Raw genomic sequence first — 14,288 nt, forward strand, 5'->3', positions numbered from 1 at the left:
GACATGGGTTCCAATCCTTTTTTTTCTATCTATATAACCTTAGGTTTTCTATCCCTGTGACCCTGTGCAAGTTACTTAACCTCTGATTGCCTGACAAAAGGATCTAGTGGAGAACATAGCAAACCACTCCAGTATCCTTGCCAAGAAAACCCCACAGATTGTTGTAGTCCATGGGGTCATGAAGAGTGACTGAACAATCACTTTAGGCAATTTACTTACCCTCTCTGGGCCTCAGTTTCCTCCTTTTCAAAATAAAGGCATTGGATTAGCTCTAAATCTACTGAGTACTCACCTATGGTCTGAATTCTTCGGAAGGGATAAGGATTTCAAAATTGCTAAATTAACAACTCCTATTTCAGTGAGTCACAATTTCCACCTCAGGGATCTATTCCCATCTCTAGTCAGCATAGCACTACTCTCAGAATTCATACTCCCTTCTGAAATGACACAAATTTGGGGTTGCTAGAGAGATGGGGATTATCCCCCATTCCATCAAACCTGAACCATTCAAATAATCCAAATTCAAAATTTCAGTGGGCAAATTTTACAGGGGAGGGGATTGCTTCCCAAATCATGATTTAGAAAATTACTCTGCCCACTGAGGAGGTCTCACTCTTAATTTCCACACAAGAGGCCAGTGCTACCCAGGAATATCTCTTTTTCTCAGAAAAAAAAAAAATCTCAATCCCCCATCCAAACTCTCAGACTTGGGATTGCTACATGTAAAACCCCTGAAGCTGGGAGAGCCTCAGAAAAATGTCTTTTTCTTAGAAGGATGGCAAAAGTCCATTTACTGTTTCACAAACAGTATTACTGCTTTTGAACAGGCTGCCTTTCCTTATTCTGGAATACCTTCCTTTCTCAACTCTGCCTCTTAGAATACCTAACTACTTTCTTTAGGCTCCACTCAAGGGTTATCTCATATGCAAAATCTTCTGATTTTCCAACTGAATGTTGAATCCTAACCTTGGTAAGAAAAAGAGAAATAATAAGAAAGGAAGGAAGGAAGGAAGGAAGGAAGGAAGGAAGGAAGGAAGGAAGGAAGGAAGGAAGGAAGGAAGGAAGGAAGGGAAAAAGGAAGGAAGGGAAAAAGGAAGGGAGAAAGGAAGAAAAGGCAGATGCATGTCTGAAATTCTTCAAGCTGCTATGCCACAGACTCTCCAAGACTGGGGTCAAGACCTTAGAATAATAATAGTTAGCATTTATATAACATTTTTAAAGGTTGCAAAGCACTTTTTCATTTAATCCTCACAACAACCCTGTGATTGTTATCCCCATTTTACAGATGAAGGAAAAAATAAAGAATGACAGGGTTTAAATGATTTGTCCACAATCACAGAGCTGGTAAGCATTTGAAGCAGGATTTGAACTCAGAGCTACCTAACTCCAAGTTCAACTTAGTCTATTCATTGCACCACCTAGTTGCATTGTCCTGGGGTAGAGAGTAGAGGGGTGGTGGGGATGATGGCAGATGCCAAGTTTCCTTCTGCCTCTGCCCTAAGGTAGCTATTCGTATCTCCTGGTTTGGGGGACAGGAAGGAAAGGAAGATAACCAATAAATACTCAGAGGCATGCTCTGATCTGTTCTAGAAAAGGGCAGGGAGAGAAATAGGGGAAAAGGTCTGAGTTTGCCATTAAAGACTTCCTTTTACAAGTCAGCCAAAAGGAACCCATTGGTGGCAACTAATTCTTCCTGTATTTACTGAGACAGCCCCCAGGAGAAGGCTCTCCATAAGGAACATTTCCATACCATGCATTGGAAGATAAAATTAAAAATCCCAAACAAAGGCTGCACTACTGTGGGTAGTAAGTTCACCCAACTGATCAAGAACTCTCCCTGTCAACTCCCTAAATTCACATTTAGCAAGCATCTATTCTCTGTACTAGGGGAGATAGAAATAAGATCTAGTTCCCTTCTCTCATTAAGCTCCTCGTATAGAAGGATGATATACACAGATAAATAAAACACTAAGCTACACATGCCTTTTTTTCCTTTGGGACCAGAGATCTACTGGAAACAGCTCAAATAGACACAGGAGAAACAACTGTTAAATTTCCAGTGAGAAAATGAATCTAGGTAGCTCAAGGGATAGACATCCTAGTCCTGGAGACAGGAAGTTCTGGATTCAAATCTTGCCTTACATGCTCCCTAACTATGTGACCCTGAGCAAGTCATTTAACCTCCACTGCCTAGCCCTTACTGGTCTTCTGCCTTGGAACCAATATACAGTATTGAGTCTAAGATGAAAGGTAAGGGTTTTTTTAAAAATAAATACATAAATTTCCATCAAGAGCATTTACAGGAGGCAGCTAAGTGGCTCAGTGGATGGAGGGCCAGGTCCAGAGATGGGAGGTCCTGGGTTCAAATTTGACCTCAGATACTCTCTAGCTAGGTGACCCTGGGCAAGTCACTTAACCCCCATTGCTAGCCCTTACCACTCTTCTGCCTTGGAACCAATACACAATATTGATTCTAAGTCGGAAGCTAAGGGTTTAAAAGAGAGAGAGCATTTACACATTTGAAATCAGCAAATACTATAAATCAGAGTTTGAGCTGAAGTTTTGTTGATTATGTAGACTGAAAAAATGACAGAAAAACTATTAACAATGAAGATTACGTATAAAACTTTTGTAGGTGTGGTTTTTTTTGTTGTTGTTTTTGTTTTTAAGGAAAGCTTATTGTTAAACTTTTACCAGCACTCTGCTATCTGGGACAGATGTATTTCCTCTGTGCTGAGGGAGGCAGTGTGTAGAAATTCCCCTCACTTTCCCCAAGTACAGAAACTTCCCTCCACCTCATACAGATCTGCAGCTAATTTGTAACTTAAGTCTTGTAACTGAGAGGCAAAGGGACTTACCTTGGTTCACACGGCTAGCGTAGGTCAGAAGCAGAGCTTGCAGGAAGGTCTTTGTGACTCCAAAGTCTACCCCGTAGCCTCTGCTTATTGGCACGGGCATTACAGATGGGGAAGGGGAAAAAGAGTTCTGTGACGTTCAAGGGAGAAAGGGATGGGGAAGATGGGCGCTTTCAAGATGTAGGCAGGAATTCAGTAAGTAACCAGAGGAAGGGAGAGAAGAGAGGGCATGAATGAGCAAGGGAAGAGAGATCAGAACCGAGGGCTTCAGGATGGGAGCAGGGGCACAGACGGGAGACCGAGCAGAGTCCAGTGGAGCTGGAGCACTGAGGACACAGAGGATTCTAGGGTGAAACAAGAAAGGGAACAAAAGGTTTGGTTTCAGAGAAACCTGAGAAGACTTGTCCACACACCGATGCAGAGTAAAATGAGCAGAAGCAGGAAAACAATGCACACAAGGAGAGCAACGTTGTAAAGACAAAATCAAATTTAAAACCTGTGGCTGATGTTAATGCCAATCTAGGACTCCACAGACCCAATAAAGAAATATGCTGTCACTTCCTGACAGAGAGGTTATGGACTTAAAATGTAAAATGATACGTGATATGGGTCAACACAAGAATTTTTTTGTCCAACTATGCATTGATTAAAAGGATTTTGCTTTTGCCTTTTCTCAATGGGGGAATTAAGAGAAAAATAAATGTTTCTTCATGTAAAGTAATTTTTTAAGGGTAGAGAATAGGGCAGCTAGGTAGCTCAGTAGATAGAGGACAAGGCACTTAACCTCCATTGCCCATCCCTTACTGCTCTGCCTTGGAACAATACACAGTATCAAATCTAAGGCAGAAGGTAAGGATTTTTTTTTTAATTTAAGGCTAGAGAGAGAAAAGAGAGAATGAGCATCTGTTAGGCACCTATTATGTGCCGGACAATGTGCTAATTGCTTTACAAATATCTCATTTGATCCTCACAACAATCCTATTAGATAGGTGCTATTATTATCTATTTTACATTGAGGAAACTGAAGCAGACAGATGTTAAGTGACTTGTACAAGGTCTCACAAACTAGTAAGTGGCTGAGTCTCAGGTCTGCCTAACTTCAGTTCTAGCCCTTTATCCATTGCAACACCTAGCTTCCTCACTTTCCTCATCCTGCAGTGGAGATAATAAAATTTGCTCTGCCTCCCTCAGAGAGGTATATGCTCAAAATAAAACTTGTAAGTCTAAAGTATTGTTGTTACTTTTCCCAATGCCCCAAAGAGGCTAAGATGAGGTGAACTTTGTAGGACAGCCACCTATAAGGAAACTGAGGCACAGATGAGTCAAGTGCTTTTCCCAAAGTCACAAAGCTAGTCAGTGGTGAAGCCTGGACAGGAACTCAGGCTTCCACAACAACTTTGATACTTTGCCATCTAAATACTCCAGTTGAAGGAAAAGAATAGGGAGGTAGAAAGGTTTGAGATTCTAAACTGTTCAGAGATTCCCCTCTCTCCCAACTCTCTATACCTCCTTTCTCACTGGCTATTCCATAACCTACTCTTAGAACATCACCAAACAAACCCAATAACACCTGGAATATCTTAATAGTTCTTCTCCTTCCAAGCAGCTTCATTCCTCTCCGGGCTAAATATCCATGAAATTCTGCAAATATTCTTTAAATCAACCACTCCATCTGAGAATGCCGACAAAAATTCTCAGAAATCTTTTTTTTTTCTTCCAGGAATATGTCATGGTAATTACTAACACTATTTTTATAAAGAATTTGGAGAGAGTAGATCTCCTCAATGACTGGGGAAACAATGCATGGAATTTCTAATAAAATTAGCTGTTTTTTATATAGACATTTGTAATTTAGAAAATGCTATGCATATATTATTCTACTTTGATTGTTAACCACCCTGTGGAGTAGGAAATGCATATATTATTTTTTTGTATTTTTCATCAAAGGAAACTGAGGCACAGTAACTTCTCCAAGATTACAAAACTAATCTGTAGTGAAATTTGAAGTTATTCAGGTCTTTCCTCTCCAGATTTAATGTTGTTTTCACTAGGCCCCAGCTGTCCTCACTCACTAATGAAATAGGCAAGCATCATCCTTCCTTCCTTCTTTCCTTCCTTCCTTTCCCCTGCCATTGGCAACCAGCAGCCCCTTTGCTTTCCTCATTACCACTCCATTTTCTTCTGTTGCCACTGAGGCCACTTATCTCTCAGTTTCCCCTTTGGTTTCCCTCCCTCCCTCCCTCTCTCTCTTTTTGTCTCCACTTGAGTCCTCTTCTGTTTTTCAGTGATATATACAATAGCATCAAAGGATGGAGAGACAGGTATTAAAGAAAATTGAAAATAACAAGGATAAAATGGATGCGAGAATAAGGAATGTTCAAGTCCAAAAGGAAAAAAGTGATATTTCAAGCCTTGATTTTCCCTGTCCCACAAGCTAGCTCTGCCTTACCCATATCGTCTCCTGTGCCTCTTTTCTGGAATTGCCTTTCTCTGAATCTTCCAATTTGGAAATCTCCAGGTTTGAAACTTCCAGTTTTTTAGCTGATTGACATCACCTTGCCTTTGATCTCAGAGGTAGGATCCTGCTCTTATTTATACAACAACTCCAGCCACCCTGATCCCTGATCCGTCTTGATATATGGAGTGAAGAAGGAGCCAGAAATTCAAGAGTTTGGGATCATGATTCCCCATATCCTGGAAACAGCCTCTCACAAATCCAGAATGGGCTCCCTTTTCTTGTCTTGGCCTGAAGACCAGGGGACATGAGGCTCCCTAGCAACAATTCTGAGTTTGCCCTTTTCCTTTCCTGCCCTTTCCATTCTTGCTTCAGAAGTGTCAGTCCCCTACCCTAGTGCTTATGTGTGTTTCAGGATTGGGAAGTGCAGAGGGAGGGGAGAGGCAGGGAAGGGGAATTAGTGAATTGTCTTAGTGTGGAGGTATCAGTTCAGTTCCCTGGGGGAGAGGGGACAGTGATCAGAAAAGTCCCTTTGACTCCAACAACAGATTTTAACAAAGAGAAAGAACAATCTTGGCAATAATAAATAAGCTAATTTAATACAATACGTGGTGAATCTATGGGTTTAGTGCTATAAATAGTTCTCCAGTTATCAAAAGCCCAACCCTACCCAATAACCCAATGCTTTCTTATCCTTTGGAATCCTTTCCTCTACCTTTTTTTTAAGCTTCATTTATTTATACTTTTTTAAAAATGTTTTATTTTCTTATGCTCCTTTTTAAAAACATTATTGGTTAAACACAAGAAACTAATACTCTGACCATGTATGACAAAGTATGCCTCACTTTGCACCAATAATTTGCCACTTCCCTAGCAAAAGAAAATATATTTCAGTGTCATGTCTCTGGAATCAAGAATCATTAGATATCTGATGGCACAAGATATCTGATATTTTTAATATTGAAGTCATTGTATACATTATTCTCTAGATTCTTCTTAATTTGATGTGCATTAGTATATAAAGTCTTCCTAAATTTCCTCACAAGTGAAGTTCTTTCACTTCATAAATAAATTCTTCACATTTGCTGTTTCCAGAAACACATAAAGATTTCATTTCAATCCTATACTGTGATTCATTAAGTCATTTCTCAGCTGACAGACATTCCACTTTCCAGGTTTTTCTTTGTTTTTATTTTTGCTTTGCATGTAAGGAAATTGTGGGGGAGATTAGGAGGACAGCAAATGGTTAATTGTAGGAATTCGGTGGACATACTGACTCCATCTTGTGACTCAAATCTGGAACTAGTTTAGTTCCCTTTCTAATTATGGGTCTAGTCCAAATTTTGTCTTGTAAGAAAAGTTTATTCAATTGTGGGAATTGAGAGAAAATTTTATTATATTATTTTCTTTCATGGCTGGGAAACTGGACCACCTGTACTATCTATTTAGAGACTAAGGACCTAGGTTATACTGACCAGTCTCATAATTGTACATGTCAAGCAACCTATATGTCTTATCTGATCAATAGGTTATTGTTTCCATGTTCTTTTGTATACAGTTACTTAAGAAGAGTAGAACACCTCTTTTTCTGAATTCAGGGAATTGGGTCTATTCACTCTTCCCCCCCTCCCAATTTAAAAAGTCCTTAATCTTTCCTCCAATTAGAAATCAGATTACCTAATGTTGTATCATTTCCTTTTAATTAATTAGCATTGTTTGATTAAGAATTTTTTTTACTGTATAAAAGTCTGTCTCCCTCTGTATTTGGGATACACCCTAACTGAGGAAGGGGCTTAGTCCCAATATGTTGGGCAATTGGCATGCTTTGCTTAATAAATTGATATGTTCAGAAGATCAAACCTTTGGTTTCATCTTTTGTTGGTTACATGTATATTTTTGTATGTAGGGGATATTGTCCTCTATCTTCAACTTCCTTTGGTAGTGAGATCATTGAATCAAAGGATATGAACAGTTTAGGTACTTTTCTAACATTGTTCCAAATTGTTCTCCAAGATGATTGCTGTCCATGACTCACCACCAGTCTTCTATCCCACGTAATGATGACTCTCTTCTCAACTTAAAAAAAAAAAAAATCTGAAGGGTATCACGCATCTTGTCTTTGTTTCTTACTGTGACTATCTACTTCTTTTCTTTTCATAGACATCTTTTATAAACTGTTTTTATGCCTTGTCTCAGCACAAATCATCTTTAGTAATTAACATAGACAGATCGGAAGAAACTACTCACAGACAATTTGTCAAACAATCAATTAATTTATAACCACAGTGGATAATAACCAGTATGACTCTGTAAAAAATAATTCATGCCCAACCAATTTAATTTCTTTCTATGAAAAAGAGATAGAATTTAACATATGATGTAAACTCCAATTTCAGTCAGCCTTCTAATTCTGTCCCATATGACATTATCATGAACAAAAGAGAAAATATTATCTATAGCTGAAGCAGGTAATCCAGGGTCTAGGGGCTACTGAACAGCATCTGAAATTTTTTTCCAGGGTAAGGGAAAGAAAGGGTGATTTTTTTTATCATATCCAAATAGACAATTGAATGTCTTCTAGAATGATTATGTGATGCATGACAACTATTTATTCTTTTATTCCACAGAAATAAAGTATGAATTTGTAATTTATCATAAATTTAAAAAAGAGAGAGAAGATTGGTATTGATAAAAGGAAGAACTCTCCACTCGTTAGAGTGATGATACAAAAGTATAGACTACAAAGAGAAGTTGTACTGAGGTCTTTAAAAATAGGGGAAAACATGTTTTGGGTGTTTGGGCTAGACCTAATGATATTTTAGGTCTGCCTCATTTCTATGGTTCTAGACATGAAAAGTGAAAACACTGTTTGTAAAGTTAAAGTCTATAATGGAAAGAAATAATCTAAAGGTCTTAATAGCACTGGCAGTGATCAAAAAAGATTCATCTTCATACGAAGAAAAAACACAAATGTCAAAAATAATTATATGGTCCAGTGGATAGCGATGGACTTGAAGACTTGAGATCAAACACTGCCTTATACACTTAATAGCTGTGTAATCCTTATCCTATCAGAATTGGTTATCTCATCTGTAAAATGGGGCTAACAATAGCATCAACTCACAAAGAATACCCCCCCTCCTCTCCTCTGACACTGCAAATACCCAGACGTAGGTCTTTTACCTGAACTATTACAATAGCCTTCTATTTGATCTCCTCGCCTCAAATATTTCCCGAATCTAATCCATTCTCCATTCACCTGCCAAATCAGTTCTCTTATAGAACATCTTTACTTTTGTACAACTTATGGTACAAATAGTTGAGAACCCTTTTGAATAACTAATCTAGTAAAGATTTTATATGAGAAAGTATTCATAGGGAAGGGATACTTTAATTCATAGAAAATAATTCATGTTGAAGAAAAATCTTTTGGTTTAAATAAAATGGGCAGGTCTGACCATATTCAATAAATTCTATTGGTTTCCTATTATTTCCAGATTCAAATATAAAATCCTCTGGTTAGCTTTCAAAACCCTTAATAATCTATCTCTTTCTTCCCCACCTTTCCCATCTTCTTACACCTTACTCTACCTACCTCCCATGTGCAGTGACACCAGCCTTCTTGAACAAGACCCTCCATCTCTAGACTGTACATTTTCACTAGTTGTCTCTCATGCCTGGAACTCCCTGCCCCACCCCCATCTTTGCCTCCTGACTTCCCTCAAGTCCCTGCTAAAATTCTACCTTTTACAGGAATTCTTTCTCATCTCTACACTCTAATGCTTTTCCTCTGTTGATTGTTGATAAACATTTATTAGGCACCTACTGTGTGCCACTTTATCCTGTATATATTTTGTTTATACCTACTTGTTTACATGTTGTCTTCCCCATTAGATTCTTAACTTCTTGAATTCAGTGATTTTTCTTGTCTTGCTTTGTATCTCCAGCACTTGGAACTAAGTAGGTGCTTAATAAAATCAAGGTGAATGCTAGAGAGAGATTTGGAGCTATGCCTAAATGGACTTTAAAACTGTGCATACCCTTTGATCCAGCAACACTACTGATAGGTTTGTATCCCAACAAGATGGAGGAAAAAAAGGGAAAAGGAATTATTCATACAAAAATATTTTTAGCAGCTCTTTTCATGGTGGCAAAAAATTGGAAATTGAAGGGATATCTATTATCCACTGGGGAATGGCTGAGCAAGTTGTGGTATATGATTGTGATGAAATACTATTGCACAATAAGAAATGATGAGAAGGATGATCTCAGAAAAACCTGGAAACACCTACATAAACTGATGCAAAGTGAAATGAGCAGAACCAGGAGAACACAGAACCTAGCAATATTATATGACAATTATGTACAAATGACTACTATTCTTAGCAATACCCTGATCTAAGAAAAACCCCAAGAACTCATGATGAAAAATGCCAATCACCTCTAGAGAAAGAACTGAGGAAGTATGAATGTAGACTGAGACATACTGTTTCACTTTCTTTGGGTTTTGTTTTTTTTTTTTTGGTTTGAGTTCTCTTCCACAAAAATAACTAATTTGAAAAAAATTTCCATTATTGCATGTAACATCTATATCGGATTGCTTAACATCTCATGGGAGGGTAAGAAGGAGAGAGAATTTGGTTCAAACTTTTTTTAAAATGAAGGTTAAAATTGGTTTATTCTCATGTAATTGAGGAAAAATTAAAAATATGCCTATTTTCTGGGGTTTTCTGTCTGGAATGCCCCATATGCCCAGGGGTAGGCTATTCTGGAAAAAGATGGAGAAAGGAGCCAATAAGCCCCTCAGACCCTCAATAAACACACAAACCCTTAACCACACCTTGGGCTACTTCATCAGTCCCAGGGCTACTGGATTACTCCATTGGGGTGGAGGGGGTGGGGGGAACAATTTCATCAGGCCCTGGGCTTCTCCACTAGCCTCAAGGCTAATCTATTAGTCCTTAAGCCATTTTACAAGCCTAGATGATTATACTATCTTAAAACCTCTTCTTTAAATAGAATTCCTTCATATTTCTGGATTGAACAGAGTTTTGAGCCTCCCTTGGAGTGAGACCTTGGGGTGAGACCCTGCTACAAACTTAACTGTGCTTTCCCACAATACTTTTTCTGGAGGCAAACATATACAAGTCATTCTCCAAAGAATATTTATGAGTGATGAAAAGCCAAGTGAGCAGAACCAGGAAACATTGTACGCAGTCACAACAATAATGTATGATGATCAATGGCGAATGACTTAACTATTATCAACAAGGCAAGGATCCAGGTTGACTTCAAGAGACTCATGACAAAAAAAAAAATAATATCCTTCACCATAGAAGAAACAGATGGAGTCTGAATGCAAATTGAAACATAACATTCTTTATTTCTTCCATAAACTTTTCTCTAGTATATGCAATGTTTTTTTTCTTTCACAATACAACAAAGATGGAAATAAATTTTGTTTGATAATATCTGTAAAGCCTTTATCATATTGCCTACTTTTGGGGGGAGAACATGGATTGCAAAATTCCAGAAAGCAAATATTTAAAAATTTATACTGACATATATCTGTTGCTCTATATAATATTCTCTTGGTTCTACATGTTTCAGACTTTATAATTTCATGGAGGTCTTTCCATGTTTCCCAGAATTAACCTGTTTGTCATGATGTTTTTGATAATTTCATTTTTAAAATTTAATGGCAACTGTTCTTTTTCTTTCCTCCCAAACCCTTATACAATTAGCCATTAGCTCTTTAAAGTACATTTTATATGTCAAGCAGACAAACGAAAACAAGAAAACTGAAGCAACTAGGAAATAAGAAACCAGGTCAAGTTGGTACATGTAGAGTGTCAGATAAGCAGCACTTAGAGTACATTAAGATCCATCCATATTTACCAGAAGATTCTTGTGTTGGACTTGGTCCAATATCCCAAGTCCAACAAGCTAGAATGATCATTTAATATGTCATTTTTATTCATCCTTTGGAAACAAGATTTTCTTACGGTGAAACTGGACATCATCCTTAATGGAACACAAGGTGCTCCTCAATTTGATGACTGTCCATCAAAATGGACATTTTTCTATCAGACATTTAACTGGCAATTCTTGTGCCAGAAGCAAATTCTGTTGGGAATTGGTGAAAATAGTGCAAAGGACCACCCACCCAGGATTAGTTAAGCCAAGAAACAGAAAGCAATTGGCCCATCATCAGAGTCTGCCTCTTGCCCCTAGAGCATGATAAATGGTGCCCAACCTCTAAACCCAGAGGAAGAAGAGAAGGATGAAGAGGAGAAGGTGCTGATGAGAAAAGATGGAAGAGGAGTGCCACAGGACTGCAAGAAGCAAGGAAGGCATTTGCCCATGTTGGAGCTCATTCTAAAGTTCCACCTACCCCACTTCATTATAGGCTAGGTCTGGAATGAAACAAAGATAGCAAAACCCATCAAATTTATTATAGGTTTGAGCAACCCAGCGGGGTAAAACAATAAGAGCCATTTGCTAAGTACCAAAGCATGCAAAGCACTGGGCTAGGTGCTTGGAGAGATAGTTTAGATATGGCATGGTCTTAACATCATGGAGTTTACAGAGTGACTATAAGGAGATTAAGGCAAAACACAGATATCTCTAGGATCATAGTTTTAGAGTTAGAAGGGACCCTGGAGGCCAATGATTCCACCTCCCTTCATTTTATAGAAGAGGAACCAGAGACCAAGAGATGTTATATGATTTATCCAGTGTCACACTGCTGGTAAAACTCCTAGGGGGGATTTAAACACAGATTTTCTAAGCTGAGTATCCGGTCTGAACTGTTTCTAATGCACAGCAAATGTAAGAGCTGCAATGACCCACAGAATTAGGGAAGGCTTCCTGCAAGAAGGTTCATGTGAATTCATCTTTAAAGTATGAGTAGGAATTCAAATGGTGAAGAGAAATGGAAATTACAAGCTTAGGGAACTGTGTGAGCAAAGGCATATCGGTAGGAGAGGACTGTACCTATTTTTCATTGGAGAAGGAAATGGAAAAGAGTTGGAGTGGGACACATAGTCTATAAAGGAGAGAAATATGAATTAAATCTAAAAAGGTAGGGTATTACCAACCTATGGAGACCCTGAATGTCAGGTAGAGGCAGCTGAACTTTTCTACATAGACATAGCACACTTTCAGGTTTTACTCTCCCATTCCCCACTCATACTAGCCATTTGGATCACAGAAGGCAGTTGACTACTTCTCCCTCAGAATTCTGCAAAGGATAAGGTATTTTATTTCTATTATTCATAATTCTCCATCTAGTATGCTTTTGCCACCAATATCAATTAACTTTTTATAAAAAAGGGGGCAGTTAGGTAGCACAGTGGATAGAGCACCAGGTCTGGAAACAGGAGGACTCTAGGTTCAAATCTGTTCTCTGACTCTTCTTTGCTATGTGATCCTGGGCAAGTCACTGAACCCCCATTGCTCATCCTTTACCCCTCTTCTGTCTTAGAACTGATACAAAGTCAGAAGTAAAGGTTTGAAGAGAGACTTTTTATAAAATATATTTCTTTTTACATTGACCAAGAAAGCATAATAAAGACTGAGGTTACAAAAACATTCTCAAACTGGGGGAATGCTCTCCCCTCTGCATGAACTCAGTCCTTCAGTAGGTAAGGCTCAAATTTGAAGCACAAGTTACTGGGGAACTAATATAGGAAGCATATGGGGCCAAGAGAAACGTCATGACCCATTTGGCATCCTTTTTTCCCTTTTGTTCAGCACCCACTAAATTCATTTGGGTGTGGTTGAGTTGATGGATCAAGTCATCCTCTTGTTTAGCTGAGTCAAATCCTTGCAGGACACAATGTAAATTCATTGTTGGACTAGGTCTCCACTACTGACCCTCAGAGTTAGCTCCATACTAAGCCAAGTCAAGTGAACAAGCATTTATTAAGTACCTACTATATGCAAAGTATTACACTAAACACTGGAGGTACAATAAAGGCAAAAACATTTTTGCCTTCAAAGAGTTCACAGTCTAATAGAGACATACCAGCAACTTGTACAAGCAAGATATGTGCAGGACAAACTGGATAGAATTAACAGAGGGAAGGTACTAACATTGAAGGGATTGGGGGTGAGGGGAGGTGGACAGACTTTTGTAGAAGGCGGGATTTTAGCTGGGATTTGAAGGAATCCAGGAAAGCCTGGAGGTGGAGAGGAGGAGAGAGTTCCAGGCATGGAAGGCTGCCGGTGAAAGAGCTTGAAAGTTGGACAATACCACAAGGTCAGGGGCTCTGAATCACAGAGTAGCTTAGTGCAAAAGGGTAAGTAAGAAGAGTGGAAAGGTTGGAGAAAGCCACATTATGAAGAGCTTTTGATCGCTAAGCAGAGGACCTAGAGGTCATAGGGAGCCACTGGAATTTACTGAATAGGGGGACAGGAGTAGAGATCAGTGGTGACATGGTGAGTCCAGTCCTTTAGGAAGATCAATTTGATAGCAGAATGAAGAATGGAACAAAGTGGGGAAAGACCTGAAGTAGGAAGACCAACCAGAAGACTATATCTCAGTAGAGCAGGTAGGAGGTGATAAGGGCCCACAGGGGTGGTGGCAGTATCAAAGAAAAGGATGTGTATTCAACAGATATTGCACTGGTAGAAACAACAAGACTTAGCACCTAATTGGATATGCAAGATAAGGGGGCCATAAAGAGTAGAGGATGATACTACTCAATAATAACAAATTTGGTGGTCTTTGCTGGGGGACCTCTGATATCTCTTCCAATTTTTCTAGTCTCACAAGGTAATAACTGGTCCATTATATTTCTGATTATTCATTCAACTCTAATTAGGAACAAATAAGCACAGCAGCAAGTCATTATGAGGCCAGGAATACACAGAACCCTGGTAGGGAAATAAAGTAGCCATAGCTCTTATACTCTTCCCAACTAGGGAGCTCATAAGTCTCCCTCAATGAAAAGCTGCCAGGGAAGAAAGAATAG

This window comes from Gracilinanus agilis, chromosome 2 (genome assembly GCF_016433145.1).
Source record: "Gracilinanus agilis isolate LMUSP501 chromosome 2, AgileGrace, whole genome shotgun sequence".
NCBI classification, from domain to species: domain Eukaryota; kingdom Metazoa; phylum Chordata; class Mammalia; order Didelphimorphia; family Didelphidae; genus Gracilinanus; species Gracilinanus agilis.